General features: G+C 41.7%; 1 long non-coding RNA gene and 1 pseudogene across 1 annotated transcript; one reads left to right on the forward strand and one right to left on the reverse strand.

Moving 5' to 3' along the window:
• Positions 1-1,983: 1,983 nt before the first annotated feature.
• LOC139472790 (uncharacterized) lies at positions 1,984-5,763 on the reverse strand. Its single transcript, XR_011653897.1, has 3 exons — positions 5,714-5,763; positions 2,944-3,022; positions 1,984-2,016 (listed from the first exon to the last, which is right to left on the reverse strand). It is a non-coding gene; the product is annotated as an uncharacterized lncRNA (long non-coding RNA).
• A 3,742-nt stretch (positions 5,764-9,505) lies between these two features.
• On the forward strand, positions 9,506-15,668 carry LOC139472609 (phospholipid scramblase-like; annotated as a pseudogene).
• Positions 15,669-17,194: the final 1,526 nt, after the last annotated feature.

Here is a 17,194-nt window from a genome sequence, read left to right on the forward strand (position 1 = left end):
GTATCACTTCTTAACGCCATTCAAAGACCTGATTTATGTGTACTGCTTCCTGCTCAACTCCCAACCATGTGCAACTCTGATATATATGTTCTTCTTCCTGCTAAACTCTCACCCAGGTGCAACTCTGATCTATATGTTCTACTTCCTGCTAACCTCACACCCAGGTGCCAGCCTGATATATATGTTCTTCTTCCTGCTAAACTCTCACCCAGGTGCAACTCTGATATATATGTTCTTCTTCCTGCTAACCTCACACCCAGGTGCCAGCCTGATATATATGTTCTTCTTCCTGCTAAACTCTCACCCAGGTGCAACTCTGATCTATATGTTCTACTTCCTGCTAACCTCACACCCAGGTGCCAGCCTGATATATATGTTCTTCTTCCTGCTAACCTCTCACCCAGGTGCCAGCCTGATATATATGTTCTTCTTCCTGCTAAACTCACACCCAGGTGCAACTCTGATCTATATGTTCTTCTTCCTGCTAACCTCACACCCAGGTGCCAGCCTGATATATATGTTCTTCTTCCTGCTAAACTCACACCCAGGTGCAACTCTGATCTATATGTTCTTCTTCCTGCTAACCTCTCACCCAGGTGCCAGCCTGATATATATGTTCTTCTTCCTGCTAAACTCTCACCCAGGTGCCAGCCTGATATATATGTTCTTCTTCCTGCTAAACTCTCACCCAGGTGCCAGCCTGATATATATGTTCTTCTTCCTGCTAAACTCTCACCCAGGTGCCAGCCTGATATATATGTTCTTCTTCCTGCTAAACTCACACCCAGGTGCAACTCTGATCTATGTATTCTACTTCCTGCTAACCTCACACCCAGGTGCAACCCTGATCTATATGTTCTTCTTCCTGCTAAACTCACACCCAGGTGCAACTCTGATCTATATGTTCTACTTCCTGCTAACCTCTCACCCAGGTGCCAGCCTGATATATATGTTCTTCTTCCTGCTAAACTCACACCCAGGTGCAACTCTAATCTATATGTTCTACTTCCTGCTAACCTCTCACCCAGGTGCAACCCTGATCTATATGTTCTTCTTCCTGCTAACCTCTCACCCAGGTGCAACTCTGATCTATATGTTCTACTTCCTGCTAACCTCTCACCCAGGTGCCAGCCTGATATATATGTTCTTCTTCCTGCTAAACTCACACCCAGGTGCCAGCCTGATATATATGTTCTTCTTCCTGCTAAACTCACACCAAGGTGCCAGCCTGATATATATGTTCTTCTTCCTGCTAAACTCACACCCAGGTGCCAGCCTGATATATATGTTCTTCTTCCTGCTAAACTCACACCCAGGTGCAACTCTGATCTATATGTTCTACTTCCTGCTAACCTCACACCGAGCTGCAACCCTGACCTATGTGTCCTGCTTCCTGCTTAACGCACATCCGATTGCAACCCTGATCCATAAGCTGTTCCCCCTGCTTAGCTTACACCCAGGGGAAATCTGATTTATGTGTTTTGCTCTGTTGATGTTGCATGTTACAAAAAGCACACGAAAACACTCTGGGAAAGAAGCTACAACAAGCTGTATCGGCTCCAACAAGCTGTATCGACGACAACATCAGCAAACACACTCTAAATCGACATCAATTCAAATCGATCAGGAGTTACTGCCCTTCCGTTAGTTTGACAGCCTCGCGTGAAGCGGTTTAATTTGCCGTCGATTTACACTTTCTCCACCAAACACAGTCCAGGCGTGAAACGTTTCGGAAACGTAATGTGCAAAGACGCTATTTCTTTGAGAAAATAGTAGTTTACCCCATTAAGCTTTAAATACTTAAGCCCGAATGAAGCGTAGTATCACGAAATGTATGGGTGCGCTTGTCCATATCTTCCCTTGACGTTCTTGCTACATCTACATGACTGTGTTGGTAGTACGACTATATGTGCAGCCATGGCTGGGTACCTCCATGATCCTTGCTGGCCTAATACTTGTAAAGTGCCACACATGTCAACATACCTGTTGTAGTCCCAGGTGTCGACGAGGCTGTCACTAGAAACAGAAATGTTGATGATTAGACAGACCACACAGCCCATAAATTCACCATGCGAGATATCCACACGTCATCTTTGTTTTCTATTAAACTGTCATGCAAAAGAAAGTAAAACTTGAAAATTGAATTTGATCCCAAAATAAACAGGTTATCAAAACGTTAATAGGCTGGAAACTGCCGAAAGACGTCAAACTTAAGGTCCAAAACACAACTATGATAGACATACATAATTCGACGTCGCCATCAAACAAACGTTTCTTTTTTGTTTCATTTTCAAAACCATCAAACGTAGGTGTATACTATATTTTAGCCGTCAGATAAGGTATACAAAAGACTACGTGTAGATATTATCAATGTGTTAATATCAACTGTTTAGCAAACAGTTCACAAAAGATTCACTTTTACTTAAATGACAGGGCCCATAGTTCCTAAAATATAAATCGTCAACGCCAGAGAATAAGCATATTGATTATCTGCCCAAACCGATTCGATCGGGCGTAGAAGGCAAAATAATGATTATTTTAAATTATACGAATGGAACACTGACCTCATTGATGACACAGTGTTCACGAAATGCCACAATATCTCAAAATACGAAGGGAACGTATGTTCTTATTTACCACAAACAAACTCTTACATTAAGAATTGGAACATTTGGGTTCATTACATGCAATATAGATGCAAACATCGTTACAAATTCAATAAAAACAACATCCGCTAAAAATATGTTATTGCATTTCATTATGTAGCCGCGTTACTCCTTTGCTTATCATTATATCATTATATTTTACTCATCCTAGAAGCTGCCTTTTCTGATTACTAGGTTATTTTATATATCTGACAGAGTAACTAACAAGGTAAGCTTAGTATGACTATGAAGGCTTGTCTAAATAGCATGCAACATGAACATAATGCACTCTGCTCACCACAGAAGGACGTCACAGCCAGGATCAGAAGCAACAGAAACTGACTACCACTCTGCGTCATCTTCTCTCGAAGTAACTCCTGTGAAAATATTGCTGATACTTGAAAAAAGCTCCTGGCAAAAGTAGGTACACATGAATGATAACATTGAAGTGTATTTTAAGAAAGCAGTTCAGGAAGAATGTTTACATTCAGGCATTTAATGCATGGTAATTCGTTGAATGATTGCATGTTGGACGGAGATGTTGACTCAGTTTCACAGTACACTATAGGGTGTATATGTCACAATGGCAAGGTCTTATGGTAGAGCGTAGCCCCGGAGAGCGGAAGCTCCGGGGTTCGAATCCGACCACGTCATACCAAAAGACGTTTAAAGATGGAACTTGTTGTTACTCTGTCTTGTGTTTTGCATTAAAGGTCTAAAACAAAGACAGGTCGGCTTGGAGTCAGTATACTGGTTTGAGTGGGGTATTCATGTTAAACTGTGGTATGGTATCTCATTGGGCTAGCACTATAAAACCATTAGCCCCGCTAGTACAAGCAGCCACACACACACGTGCATGCACATCGCTACATAAGAGTGATTATCTTGGACGCCTCACCTCACCTCACCTCACCTCACCTCACCGCCACCTCACCTCACCTCACCTCACCAGGAGGCAGGGGCACCTGGTAAAGCCATGTAAAGAAGCACTATGGGGCGTGTCAGCTCCCGACACTGTGTATCGCTTGTAATCCATAAACATTAAGCCATGACACAAAACATTTAACTGATACTGAGCGGATTACAAACGATTATAGAGGGGACAGCGTAGGTGCGCCTCCATACTCATAAACATTGCGACACCTGTTACAAAATCTACTGAAGACGAAAATAGTCCAATGAAACGTCTATAAGAATATATGTACACATAAACCCGCCCGCCGCAACACACGCCCCCCTAGCAATCAACTTGACTCCCCCCTCCCCCCTCCGGGCTCACTATCCCGTCTCCTATCTGACCCTCATTTTCCACAATCCATTTCACTCCTTCTATCCCCAATCCCATCCTTCAACCATCCGTCAGATAACATTAACATCCATGACACCTTTTTTCAATCCCTCACACTCGTAAAACCATCCATCCCTCACGCCCCTCTGTACCTTCCATCTCACCCTCTCTACAATCAATCTCACCCCTCTCTACCATCAATCTCACCCTGTCTACCATCAATCTCACTCCTCTCTACCATCAATCTCATCTCTCTCTACCATCAATCTCACCCTCACTACCATCAAATTCATCCCTCTCTACCATCAATCTCACCCCTCTCTAGCATCAATCTCACCCTCCCTACCATCAATCTCATCCCTCTCTACATTCACCTCAGCCATTTTTACTTTCTATCTCATCTCACCTCTCTCTACCATCCATTTCATCCCTCTCTTCCACCCATCACACCCGTTATACCATCCATCTCACCTATCTACCATCAATCGTATTCCTCTCTTCCATCCACCACACCCGTTATACCATCCATCTCACTTATCTGCCATCCATCTCATTCCTCTCTTCCACCCATCACACCCGTTATACCATCAATCACACCCTCCCTACCATCAATCTCACCTCTCTCTACCATCCATCTCATCCCTCTCTTCCACCCATCACACCCGTGATACCATCCATCTCACCTATCTACCATCAATCTCATTCCTCTCTTCCATCAATCACACCCGTGATATCATCCATCTCACCTATATGCCATCCATCTCATCCCTTCTATCAACCATCTCACCATTTCTACAATCCATCTCGTCGTTCTTAATACCGCAATCCACACACTTCAATCACGTCTCATACCCACCTCTCATTTCCTCCTTATAAAATGTATAACAAATCTCTTTTTAATCTTACATCAACCCCTGAAACTAAACGTTGGTCTCATGAATGACACGAGTGTGTTAGTTATACTGCAGTTGCACGGTCCTTATAAAAGAGTTAATTCATTTCATTAAAATAAAAAAAGACAATCGTCATGTATGAAAACATATAATGTAACCACATAAATGTAAAGTTACCTCATTTGCTACTATATTGATGTGTATGCATGGCAACGACTAATACAACCTCTGCTATCGAGGTCACATCCGGGTTAGAATAGGTCTTCAGCAACCAGTGGTACAGCTGGACTTTAGCTGAGTACGGCGTTCAATAACAAGCAAGCAAACAAACAAACAACGAAAATAATGCATGCTCTGCCATATGTGTTGCTATTATTTCCACACTGTTGCCTTTATTCTCACTGTAACAAATGAGCCTTGAACGACAAACCAGTGGTTGATATAATGAACGTCCCATGCCGTCGGGGTCGCATACCGAAAGACGTTAACATATGGTACTTGGTGTTCGGCATTATGGGAATAAAACAAAGGCTGTTCGGCTCGGGGTCTCAGTCTGAGCACCTATCCATGTTAACTGCAGCTTGGTATTTCAGTCCGGACTGGTACATGCAACCACACACAGACGTTCAAGCAGGTTGCTATAGTGAGTGAGTGAGTATGGTTTTACGCCGCTTTTAGCAATATTCCAGCAATATTACGGCGGGGAACACCAGACATTTGCCTCACATATTGTACCCAAGTGAGAATCGAACCCGGGAGTTCAGCTCGACAAGAGAACGGTTTAACCACTAAGCTACCCCACCGCCCCACGTCGCTGTAGAAGTGTGACGTTCAACCTCATTTGACTTCATCTTCAAATACCATTTGGGAAGGGTACGGGAACTCACCAGCTATGTCGACGTAACGGTACAGTACTCTACTTGGAGCTGTTGAGGTAACGTCCACGCGAGAGTACTGTCCACCATGCACGAGACTTGCTACCTTCCAGAAAGCTGAGTCACGTGGAATAACCCGGTGAATGTATCATATCACTATCAGCGGAACACTTGCTCGATTGCGTCATAATAACTGAATACACATATAGGTATATTGGCTATATATCGCCCCTCGTCGTGTTACCAGCACGTGGTGACGGGGCATATTCTGCTCTGAGCTCCCTTCAGGGAACAAACAGAGGGCACCAGAGTCGACTTTATTCAGGTCGTCATAAACATTTCCGTGTTAATGAACACTAATGTAATAACAAACCATGTTTCGTTTAAATATAGTATAATCGTATGCCCATGTTGTTTTATGCCGCAGTCTTGAATAGTTACTGAGTAGGACTATTGTTATCCGATTTGTCATCTCTTACAACAAGCATGAGCGATTTTATCGAAAATAATACACTGTCCCGGATCATCCTTGACAATAAATGAGCTTCAGACTATTCAAATATGATAAAGTTGTCAGCCAGCACATATTGACTTGTTGGAATATGTTTAATGTTTACACTCATAGAATTAATGAGAATAATATCTGGTTGTGGAGATGTAGCTGCAGATGTAGATACAGGGAATGCAGGTTTATAAAGGGCTGGCTCAGTATATGTTATACATAAGACGATCAACTAAGTGTGGGCACATATTTATGACAACGCATCAAACTGAATTCATGGACGGGATTAGGCCTAGCCACCTTCATACTGATATCGAATTCATGGAAGAGCTGCAGATGTAGATGCAGGAACTGTAGGTTAATCAAGGGTTGGCTCAGTCTATGTTATACATAAGACGATCAACTAAGTGTGGGCACATATTTATGACAACGCATCAAACTGAATTCATAGAAGGGCTGCAGAGGTAGATGTAGATGTTTCCTTATCTCGAAAGAGGTATTTGTGACAACTTTATGTCGGATATATTTGTGTTAATTCTCTTTTGTTATTATCAGGCGATAGCGGTCAAATAGACAAAGAGCCGGTTCCCTTCCACTGATTCACCCACGTGAAATAGAAATAAAGGAGATGAGTGAATCGTACAATCGACTCTGCTTTATGCAGAGATTATGTTTATGTGTTTCGTTGCTTTATAATACATTCCAAGTTCTAGATGTCTAATTTAAATTGGGATGTCATCGACAGCATTGTATTTTTCTAGCGACGCAGCTATGGGTAATCTTGCTTTTCCTTCTGTGTGTTCTAATGATGTTCATTAGAAGGAAACTACAAACTCCATCAGTGGAAATAACAAGTCTGAACACGCCATTTGATGAGCTCAGCAACGCATTTGGCAGCTATCGTTAAATAGTCTATTTAGTATATTATTAAGATTTTCATGAGGGAATTTGCTTCTCAACATAACTATTCGATCCGTGATCCGTTAAAGACTACATCTCTACATTTGACCCGTGAAGATCCGGTGTAGCATACGTCTTCCGCAACCCATGCTTTCTGTAAAAGGCGACTATGCTTGTCGTAAGAGGCGACTAACGGGATCGGGTGGTGAGGTTCGCTGACTTGGTTGATGAATGTCATCGTGTACGAATTGCGTGGATCGATGCTCATGATATCAATCACTTGATTATCTGGTCAAGACTCCATTATTTATAGACCGCCGTCATATAGCTGGAATAATGATGAGTGCGGCGTTAAACAACAAACAAACAAACCACTTCAAACATGCTTCACATAAGTATTCCACACTTTCTTAGTAGTTTACAATTTTCTTAAAACGTATTTTGTACACAAAACTTAAGAACATACCCCTCACATTCCTGAATGCCACTTAATGTACATACAATAGAGCAGATAATAGATTATATCAGTTGAAAGGGTGTACAGACATACAGAATTGAATTATCACCACCTGCCATTTTCACCAAAAGCGCAACGTCATCACGACGTCATCACAACGTCAAGGGGTCTTTCAAACTCGAGAAGTGGCCCGGAACATCACCAGCAGTGATGCGATAAAATCAATAAACTCGAGAATGGCAATATTGGCGTCTCGTCATTCGGCAGAGCCTGGGGATGTAACTCACCGATGGTTGAGGCAATTTGAAGGCAGGTTATATAGCATACATACGCTTTCAATGAGCTCAAAGCCCAGTTCGTTGATATGTCTATGACCGCAACACTGCACATTGAATTAGGGCAACGTAACATGTCTTGTTTTCAATGTGTGTTTATTCAGAAGATCAACTGTCTGCCTGGCGTTGACGTTGTATTCTGTTGACATTGTACATGTGACATTGTACCAAGCATTGGGCATGGAGCCAGACTAAAGGCAGAACAGGTCAAGTACCCCAGTATACCATGTGTGTCGTGAAACCCGGCTTAGAGTGAGATCGGGTGGTTTTAATGTGTGACCTGACTGCGAGTGCGTGCTGTGTTTCACGTCGCTTTGAACAGTTATATCACGGCGTGTCAGCTTAATGTGGGAGGAAAGCCCGATGTGATGCAAGTCTCGGACGTTTACCTCTTCGGTGAAACCCACGAGCACGGGTATGGTACTAACAAGCCTAGAAACATAATCGGGGCGAACCGGGATTCGAACCCACAATCATAGGTTTACGGCGTGCCCACCTCTGCACAGCGACTCCCGGCGCCTTAGACGACTGTGCCGCCCGTGCCCCCGTGTAATGGATGGAAATGAAAATATAAGTTATCGACCGATCTCGAGGGGCATATATTGTGATGTACTCCGTGATGTGAGTAATTCAATAAATAATAAATCTCTTGTTCAAAACCAGTTACAGTTATTTACAACACAAAATCGGCTTTATGATAACAAACACACTTTTATGATAACAAACTTAATAGAATGTTAGAGGTATCTGGCTCTCAGGCATGCTTTTGGCGTAACCTCAGTAATCCAGGAACGATCTTGTTGATGGAATTCAACATGAGATGAGGGTTTTACCCCGCGTTTAGCCATGTTCCAGCAATTTCAGGGCACAGGAGCACAGAAACTGGGAAAAGGTGAGAATACAACCTGGGCCATCAGCTTCCAAGCGAAGGCTTAGTCCTCCACAACATCTGGCGTTCATCGTCACAGAGGCCTATGTGGCAGTGAATTTTTGGCTTCACCTCAAGTTTCACTTTGGGATTTCATCTCCTGACAGAAATTGGGAGTTCACCCGGGACATAGAGTAAACACAAACACAACTTCACGAAAGGACGATTTCTGTCATAGGTCAAGTGTCACTAAGTTTTGCGAAAATTCGTGGAAGGCGAACCTTGATAGCTAAACGACTCAGTTACGTCCGCAATGCAATTAGTTCCAATGTATATAGTAATTCCTGAAGACTTATGGAAGTGACGGGAAATTATCAAAGTAGTGATGGAAACTTACGAAGGTTACGACAAACCATGGTGTATCGTGACTCGACTCTACGGACACTTACGAAGGTTACGGCAAACCTAGGTGTATCGTGACTCGACTCAACGGGACACTTACGAAGGTTACGGCAAACATGGTGTATCGTGACTCGACTCTACGGACACTTACGAAGGTTACGGCAAACATGGTGTATCGTGACTCGACTCTACGGACACTTACGATGGTGTTAGGGATTTTCGTGTAACCATGGAACGACATAAAATCAGTTTATTATGGTTGGTTGTAAGTTCGCAGGCCAAGGAATTCTAAGCATCACTGCGCCCCGAATTGTAAAACAGCAGGAACGTAAAATTTATGATGGCAGGATCTCTGGGTAAATCGTTTGAGGATTTTGTGACAGAAAAGAAAGTGTGGCGGACGGGAGCCAGTGCAGAGGGCGTGAGTCAAGGGAGAAAGGATCGGATGACCTAGAATATGGACATGGAACTTCCGGGGAAGGCTGAAGGCAGTGTTGCATCATTCCTATGTTGCACTGACGCTCCTTGGATAAGTTCATATTGGAAAGATTTGGGGAGGGTTTTCAGTGTCAACACTTAGGATAGGTTGCTGCTTCACGTAATTGTAACGATTTGTGCTACATTGGTTTGATGCAAGAATCGTGGGTTACTCACTAACCATGTTAATTGTGATGTTGCTAGAGGTTGATGTGTCTTGCCAATGAAACTGGATATCATTAGAGTAGTGGCGACATTCGCTGGACTGGTCGTAGAACGATTGATGGAGTTAGGAATCAATGTCATAAATCAATTCGAACTAAAAACTGGTTCACTGAGGCTTGCATTAACATGGCAGAATGTGTTAAATTGATTTTTCATTGATGGCAGAACCTATTTTCACCTAGATCGTCAACCTGATTATGGTCTTCATCAACGGCTACTTACTGATTCAACTTTTGTCATGATCATGAGGTACGTGATGAATCGGTCAACGGGAGAATGGAAATGATACTTTGGCCAGGTAGCATCAAAGTTTGGCAAACGAAACTATTATAAAGGTCAATATGTTGAGGGCCATTGGGTATTTGGAGATGATGAGAAATTATCCTGAAACAATATTTGTATGGTATGCTGAGATATTGACACTTTAATCAAACTTTTGATTGTACCTGTTTCCATTACCATTTCAGAGAATTTCAGAGACCTCATCACATGTCTGCATACAAATACAGCCAAGAAGCGTACTAGCGCCTACAGAGGACTGATATGCGTGTGGATTAAACATCCGTTGGTGTATGCCATGACTAGGCATGCTCACATCCCTCCAGGATCTAACCTACAGAAGCAGGCTGCAGTTTGTCCCATATAAAACTGGAGTAACAGTTCCATAGAGCATCCCCTCTACACGGACACATCAAACGAGAGATGGGGTGCTCACATGGACAACACAACCATACAATGGCAATGGTCGACTCAAAATAGAGAATTGAATATCAACTGTCTGGATATGAGAACTATATATCCAACTATTCATGCAATCATCAGTAGTGATTGCAACAGACAACATGGGTAGTATACGATACCTGTCTTAAGTTAAAGCATGCATTATCTGGGCAAGCTAACATGTCCTATCAGAGCTCTGGGAATACTACATCACAGCTACTCAAAACCACAGAAAACAGAGAAGATGCCTATTTATCTCAGAACAGGACATCCTGAAGGCTTCAGTGGCAGAATGGCTCAAGACGAGCATAGCGGACTGCTAGCGCCATGCTGAAATATACAGTCTAACATGGGAAGCTGCGGAGCTCACTCTATTAGGACCCTGACAAGAAATCTGGCATCAAGGAACGCAGTAACCATCAAGCAAGTGGTAGTAGGCTGTGTATGGAAAACATATAGGTCGGGGCTAGGTGATCAGTGTGGTCCTGAAGGTTCTAGACATACTTCAGACCTCAAGGTAAGTTGGGCATAGAAAACCTCGTCTGCTGAGTATATTCATGGTGGTACAGAGAGTGACTTGTTGAATGAATATATATATACATATACATATATATATATACACACACATAATATTATAATATGTATGTCTCTCTCTCTCTCTCTCTCTCTCTCTCTCTCTCTCTCTCTCTCTCTCTCTCTCAATGTCAATGTTGTAACACGTACATGCATTCAACACTCCAATGTCTGTACCATATGCTTTCATTCAACACATTAACGTCTGTAGCAACCTGAATGTAATCAACCCATCGATGTCTGCAACAAAACGAATGTATTCAACGAGTTAATGTCTCTAACAACATGAGTATATTTAACATGTCAATATTGTAACACGTACATGCATTCAACACGCCAATGTCTATACATTCCACAAATTAATGGTCTGTAGCATCATTGCAGAGGCGGATACAGCTTTTTTGAAAAGGAGGGGTGCACAAGTAAGATCTATTTATTGTCTTTGGTGGTAATTTATACAGAAATAATGAGGGGGGTAGTGATTTGCTCTTATGTGTGTACATATTAACTACAAATACAATTGTTGCAAACTGAGGCCTGCCTCCTTCGAACTGACAGTAATTGATCAGCGCAAACAATTGTCCAGTCACTTTCTCAGACGCCACCATTTGCTCCCTCAAAGAGTCTGACAACTACCAGAACCTGACACACAAATATCCAGATAAAGCAAGTAAGTCTATAATGGGTCAGAACATCTAGGCATCTTCAGTCAAATAATGAACAGTCGTTAGGTGTTCCTTTTGATTATACAATTTGTACATGTATATTTACAGAAAAAAGTACTGTGCTTCATATAGAGTGATGTACATGTTATGTTGTTCAACACAAGAGCATAACATTTTGACATTCGTCTGATCAATGGTTTATTATAACACGTTTGTTGACAAAACCCAAACCTGGTAACAGGAGACACCCCTTAAAGAGAGGTGGTGTGACATCTGAAATAACAGTGCCAATGTCGGATGTGTCCACCATTTGTGTTGATATAGGTAAGGCTGCACCAGAGCGTTGAAGACAATAGCTGATTGAAGACGGCGTGGGCATGTTTAGCCCAACTGAAGTAGTGTTACCGGCTGGTTCTTCTGCTGTCTTAGGTGTCCTTCCATCTGTTTCCAGACATGTTCTATAAGGACGAGTTCAGGGTAAACAGCCTGCCATGGCAGTACAGCAATGTTATGCTTTCTCTTAAAGTCTGTTACAACACGTTCAATGTTTTGGACGTGCATTATCTTGCTGCGATGTGACACTATGTCCCTCCATTCGCACAAAGGGTAGAACATGATCAGGGCCCACTTGCACAGAGCGGTCTTAGCGCTAAGATGATCGTAACTCCCATGCTTTAACATAGGCTTACGGTAGTTGTAGCGCTAAGATCGCTTTGTGCAAGTGGGACCTGGAACCAAACCCTCCTGGTAGCGTTTCAATTGCCATAAACAATGGTGAGTTCTCCCATGTAAGTTGATGCCTCACAATACCATCACACTTTTCAATTCAAACTGACTTTCTGACATCGGGCTGATATTTGTTCTCCCTCAACAGGTTGTGTATCTTTCTGCAACTGATCGGTCTCAACCCAGGCATTTTCCGAGCTGTTGGTGTGGCAGTTTGGTATTGATTCCATAGATGCAACAACAGAATATTGCTGTTTACTTGTTTATCACTAAAGAGATAATATTGCTTATTGAATTGTCTGGCAACTTTTTTTCGCCATTCCTGTTTGCAGCATTCCACGGCGCGCAGACGTTGGTTTCAGCAAGCCTAGACATTGTACCGTTACAATCAGTATTTAAGTGAGCACCTGGTACCTGGTGATGAAGAGACGAGGATGTGATGAAGAGACGAGGGAGTGATGAAAGAGGAGGAAGTGATGCAGAGACGAGAAAGTGATGAAGAGACGAGGGAGTGATATCAAAATGAAAGAAGCCATCATAAAATCTCTTTTTGAAGACTGTCATATATGATAGGATGCAACCAATGTATTGAGACTGCCAAAACCATCCGTATGGAAATAAAAATGTTCTTAATATGAACCTCCGCCTGTTTGCTGTATCTATGATATATATATCCTCATAACGATCTTCAGTTAAAACGAACTAAAATTAGTGGTCCCTATAAGTTCATTATAACTGTAGTTTACTGTATGTTCGTCCTAATGGTGACTAGGAGTTTACTAATTGTGCAATAATTGTTATCTTACGATATCACTGTACAGTATTCGCAATTCATATGTTTGCTGTCGTAAGCTTTCCATTGTCGTTCAGGAGTAATTACGTTGTTCTTGGTATTAATGATTTATATCTGATCCGAAAGGTGGTGAGGTGAGGTGAGGTGAAATTGGGTTTAACATCGCGTCCAAGATTATTGCACTTATATAGTGACATGCATGCACGTGTGTGTGTGGCTGCTCGTACTATTCGGGCCTGATGCCGATTTATAATGCTCACTGAGAATCCACAGTTTTAACATGAAACCAACACTCATACACAGTATACTGACTCCGAATCGGGCGGACCGTCTACCTCTAGAGCGCGGAGGCGGTTGATAATGATTTACATCTTATTTGAGTGAGAGAGTAAGGTTTAACGCCGCTTTTAACAGTATTCCAGTTATATTACAGCGTGTCAGCTTAATGTGGGAGGAAAGCCCGAAGTCATGCAGGCCTCAGATGTTTACCACCTCGGTGAAACCCACAAGCACTGGTATGGTGCTGACAAACCTAGAAACATAATAGGGCCGAACCGGGATTCGAACCCACAATCGTAGGTTTCTGGCGTGACCAAGGGACGCAACTCTGCACAGCAAATCGCGGCGCCTTAAACGACTGGGTCACCCGTACCCCCACATCTTATTTGAAAGGTAAGATAAGGGTTGGCTATATACCATATAACAAGCGTTATTATATATCAAAGATGACACATATAGAATGTTGTCATGGACATCCATAAAAAGAAATGTAAGAGAAACTTGTAGCATTAACACTCGGTAGCTCCCTGTATCAGGGCCATGTTGAGAATCTTGCCTCTCTATGACTACGTCTATGTCTCTGGTAGTTTTCCAAGCAATATAAGTATATTGTAACACAGACAGTACACAATACAGTTACTAATAGTGACGAGGTGAATTATTTATTTAGGTGTGTGTTTTATGGCATATGCACAATGCACAGGGACATTTTGAGAATAGTTTGATGTTGTTGATGTTGGTATGATAAATCAATGTTTCGTCCGCCTGTCTGTTTAACGTCAAATGTATAGTTTAATAAATTGTTAATTGCTCATTCTTTACTGATTAAGATACTAGATGTAAATAGTCATTATTGTGAGAGAAAATTTGGGAATGAATACATGATAATTAATTATTATTAAAGCATCAAGAGACTGTCCTACAATTGTCATAGTGATTTATTTACGACAACGATTCCGAATGTACATTGCATTCCAAAGGCTAATTAATTTCCCTAGAGCCACGACATCTATATGCACTGAAACACTTAATTGCCGTTATTTATAAGATGCTAATTCCCCATTGTATTGTACATCGATTATATGCCATCCTGAACGAGATGCGCAAGTATGTCACTGATAAATTATACAATAATCAACGTCAGAACAACGCATTGTCAGAACACGCAGACACTAAATCAGCTGGACACAAAGCTTGACATAAATCAGCTAGACATCGATCAGCAGGACATTATTCAGCCGAACATAAATCAGATCGACGTTAATCAGCCGGACATAAATCAGCTGGGCATAAATCAGCCGGACATAAATCAGCTGGACATAAATCAGCTGGACATAAATTAGGTGGACATAAATCAGCCGAACATCGATCAGCCGGACAGAAATCAGCTGGTAAGAAATCAGCCGGATATAAATCAGCTGGACATAAATCAGTTGAACATAAATCCGCTGGACATAAATCAGCTGGACATAAATCATCCGGACATAAATCATCCGCACATAAATCAGCTGGATATAAATTAGCTGGACATAAATCAGCCGGGCATAAATCAGCCAGACATCCATCAGCCGGACATAAATCAGCCGGACATAAATCCGCTGGACATAAGTCAGCCGGACATAAATCAGCTGGACATAAATCACTCGGATATCGACCAGCAGGACATAAATCAGCCGGACATAAATCATCCGCACATAAATCAGCCGGACATAAATCAGCCGGACATAAATAAGCCGGACATAAATCAGCCAGATATAAATCAGCCGGACATAAATAAGCCGGACATAAATCAGCTTGACATAAATCAGCCGGACATAAATCCGCTGGACATAAATCAGCTGGACATAAAGTTTGACATAAATCAGTTGGACATTAATCAGCCGGACATAAATGAGTCAGACATAAATCAGTTGGACATAAATCAGCTGGACATAAAGCTTGACATGATTCAGCTAGATATAAATCAGCCGCACATAAAACTGTATATTTTAGGTTTTGGATCGATGGTCGATGATTGTAACCCCCAATCTAGCTCTAGTGAATGAATTGATAGAGACACAAACCTTCTAGACAGACGTTTTCACATCCAACCGTCACAGATCTGGATGTCAGATTGCAGACCTTGTATCCACAGAGATTGATCTGGACCTTGAGAAAGCAATGAAAAGAATAAAGTGTCGATCTCTGACTTCTGTCAATATGAAGTTAAAGCGTCGATATATAACAGTTTATGGAAGGTGTAACGTGGACCTTATAACGTGATATATAACTGTTTATGGGAGGTGTAACATGGACCTTATATCGTGATCTATAACTGTTTATGAAAGGTGTAACGTGGACCTTATTTCGTGATATATAACTGTTTGTGGAAGGTGTAACATGGACCTTATATTGTGATATATAACTAATTATGGAAGGTGTAACATGGACCTTATATCGTGATATATAACTGTTTATGGAAGGTGTAACGTGGACCTTATATCGTGATATATAACTGTTTATGGAAGGTGTAACATGGACCTTTTATCATGATATATAACTGTTTATGGAAGGTGTAACGTGGACCTTATATCGTGATATATACCTGTTTATGGAAGGTGTAACATTGACCTTATATCGTGATATATAACTGTTTATGGAAGGTGTAACGTGGACCTTATATCGTGATATATAACTGTTTATGGAAGGTGTAACGTGGACCTTATATCGTGATATATAACTGTTTATGGAAGGTGTAACATGGACCTTTTATCGTGTTATATAACTGTTTATGGAAGGTGTAACGTGGACCTTATATCGTGATATATACCTGTTTATGGAAGGTGTAACGTGGACCTTATATCGTGATATATACCTGTTTATGGAAGGTGTAACATTGACCTTATATCGTGATATATAACTGTTTATGGAAGGTGTAACGTGGACCTTATATCGTGATATATAACTGTTTATGGAAGGTGTAACGTGGACCTTATATCGTGATATATAACTGTTTATGGAAGGTGTAACATTGACCTTATATCGTGATATATAACTGTTTATGGAAGGTGTAACGTGGACCTTATATCGTGATATATAACTGTTTATGGAAGGTGTAACGTGGACCTTATATCGTGATATATAACTGTTGATGGGAGGGGTAGCATTGACCTTGTTTCGTGATATATAACTGTTTATGGAAGGTGTAACGTGGACCTTATATCGGCAATGCAAGGGAATGCCTCCAGATCGCCGTTCAGCTCTTCGCTTTTTATTTACGCAAACGCCATGACGCCGCAATGAAATGACAATCACACTGATATTTCTGCCTTTTAAGTTGGTTAACTGTACTTTTACGGCCATACCGACTCCATGGTCTAGAAGATAGATTTAGTGCAATATCATTGGTTCGATCCATCGCATCATGCCAAAAGACGATAAAAGGTGGTAAATCAAGAACAAAACACACACACAAACACGCACACACAAACACACACACACACAGACAATGTCATTGATGAATGTCGACACGCGACTTCTAGTGTCAAAACAGCTGCGTACTAAAAGTTGCTGTTTCATTGTATTGAGATAT

This window comes from Haliotis cracherodii, unplaced genomic scaffold (genome assembly GCF_022045235.1).
Source record: "Haliotis cracherodii isolate W230 unplaced genomic scaffold, xgHalCrac1.p SCAF_25, whole genome shotgun sequence".
In the NCBI taxonomy this organism is placed as follows: Eukaryota; Metazoa; Mollusca; class Gastropoda; order Lepetellida; family Haliotidae; genus Haliotis; species Haliotis cracherodii.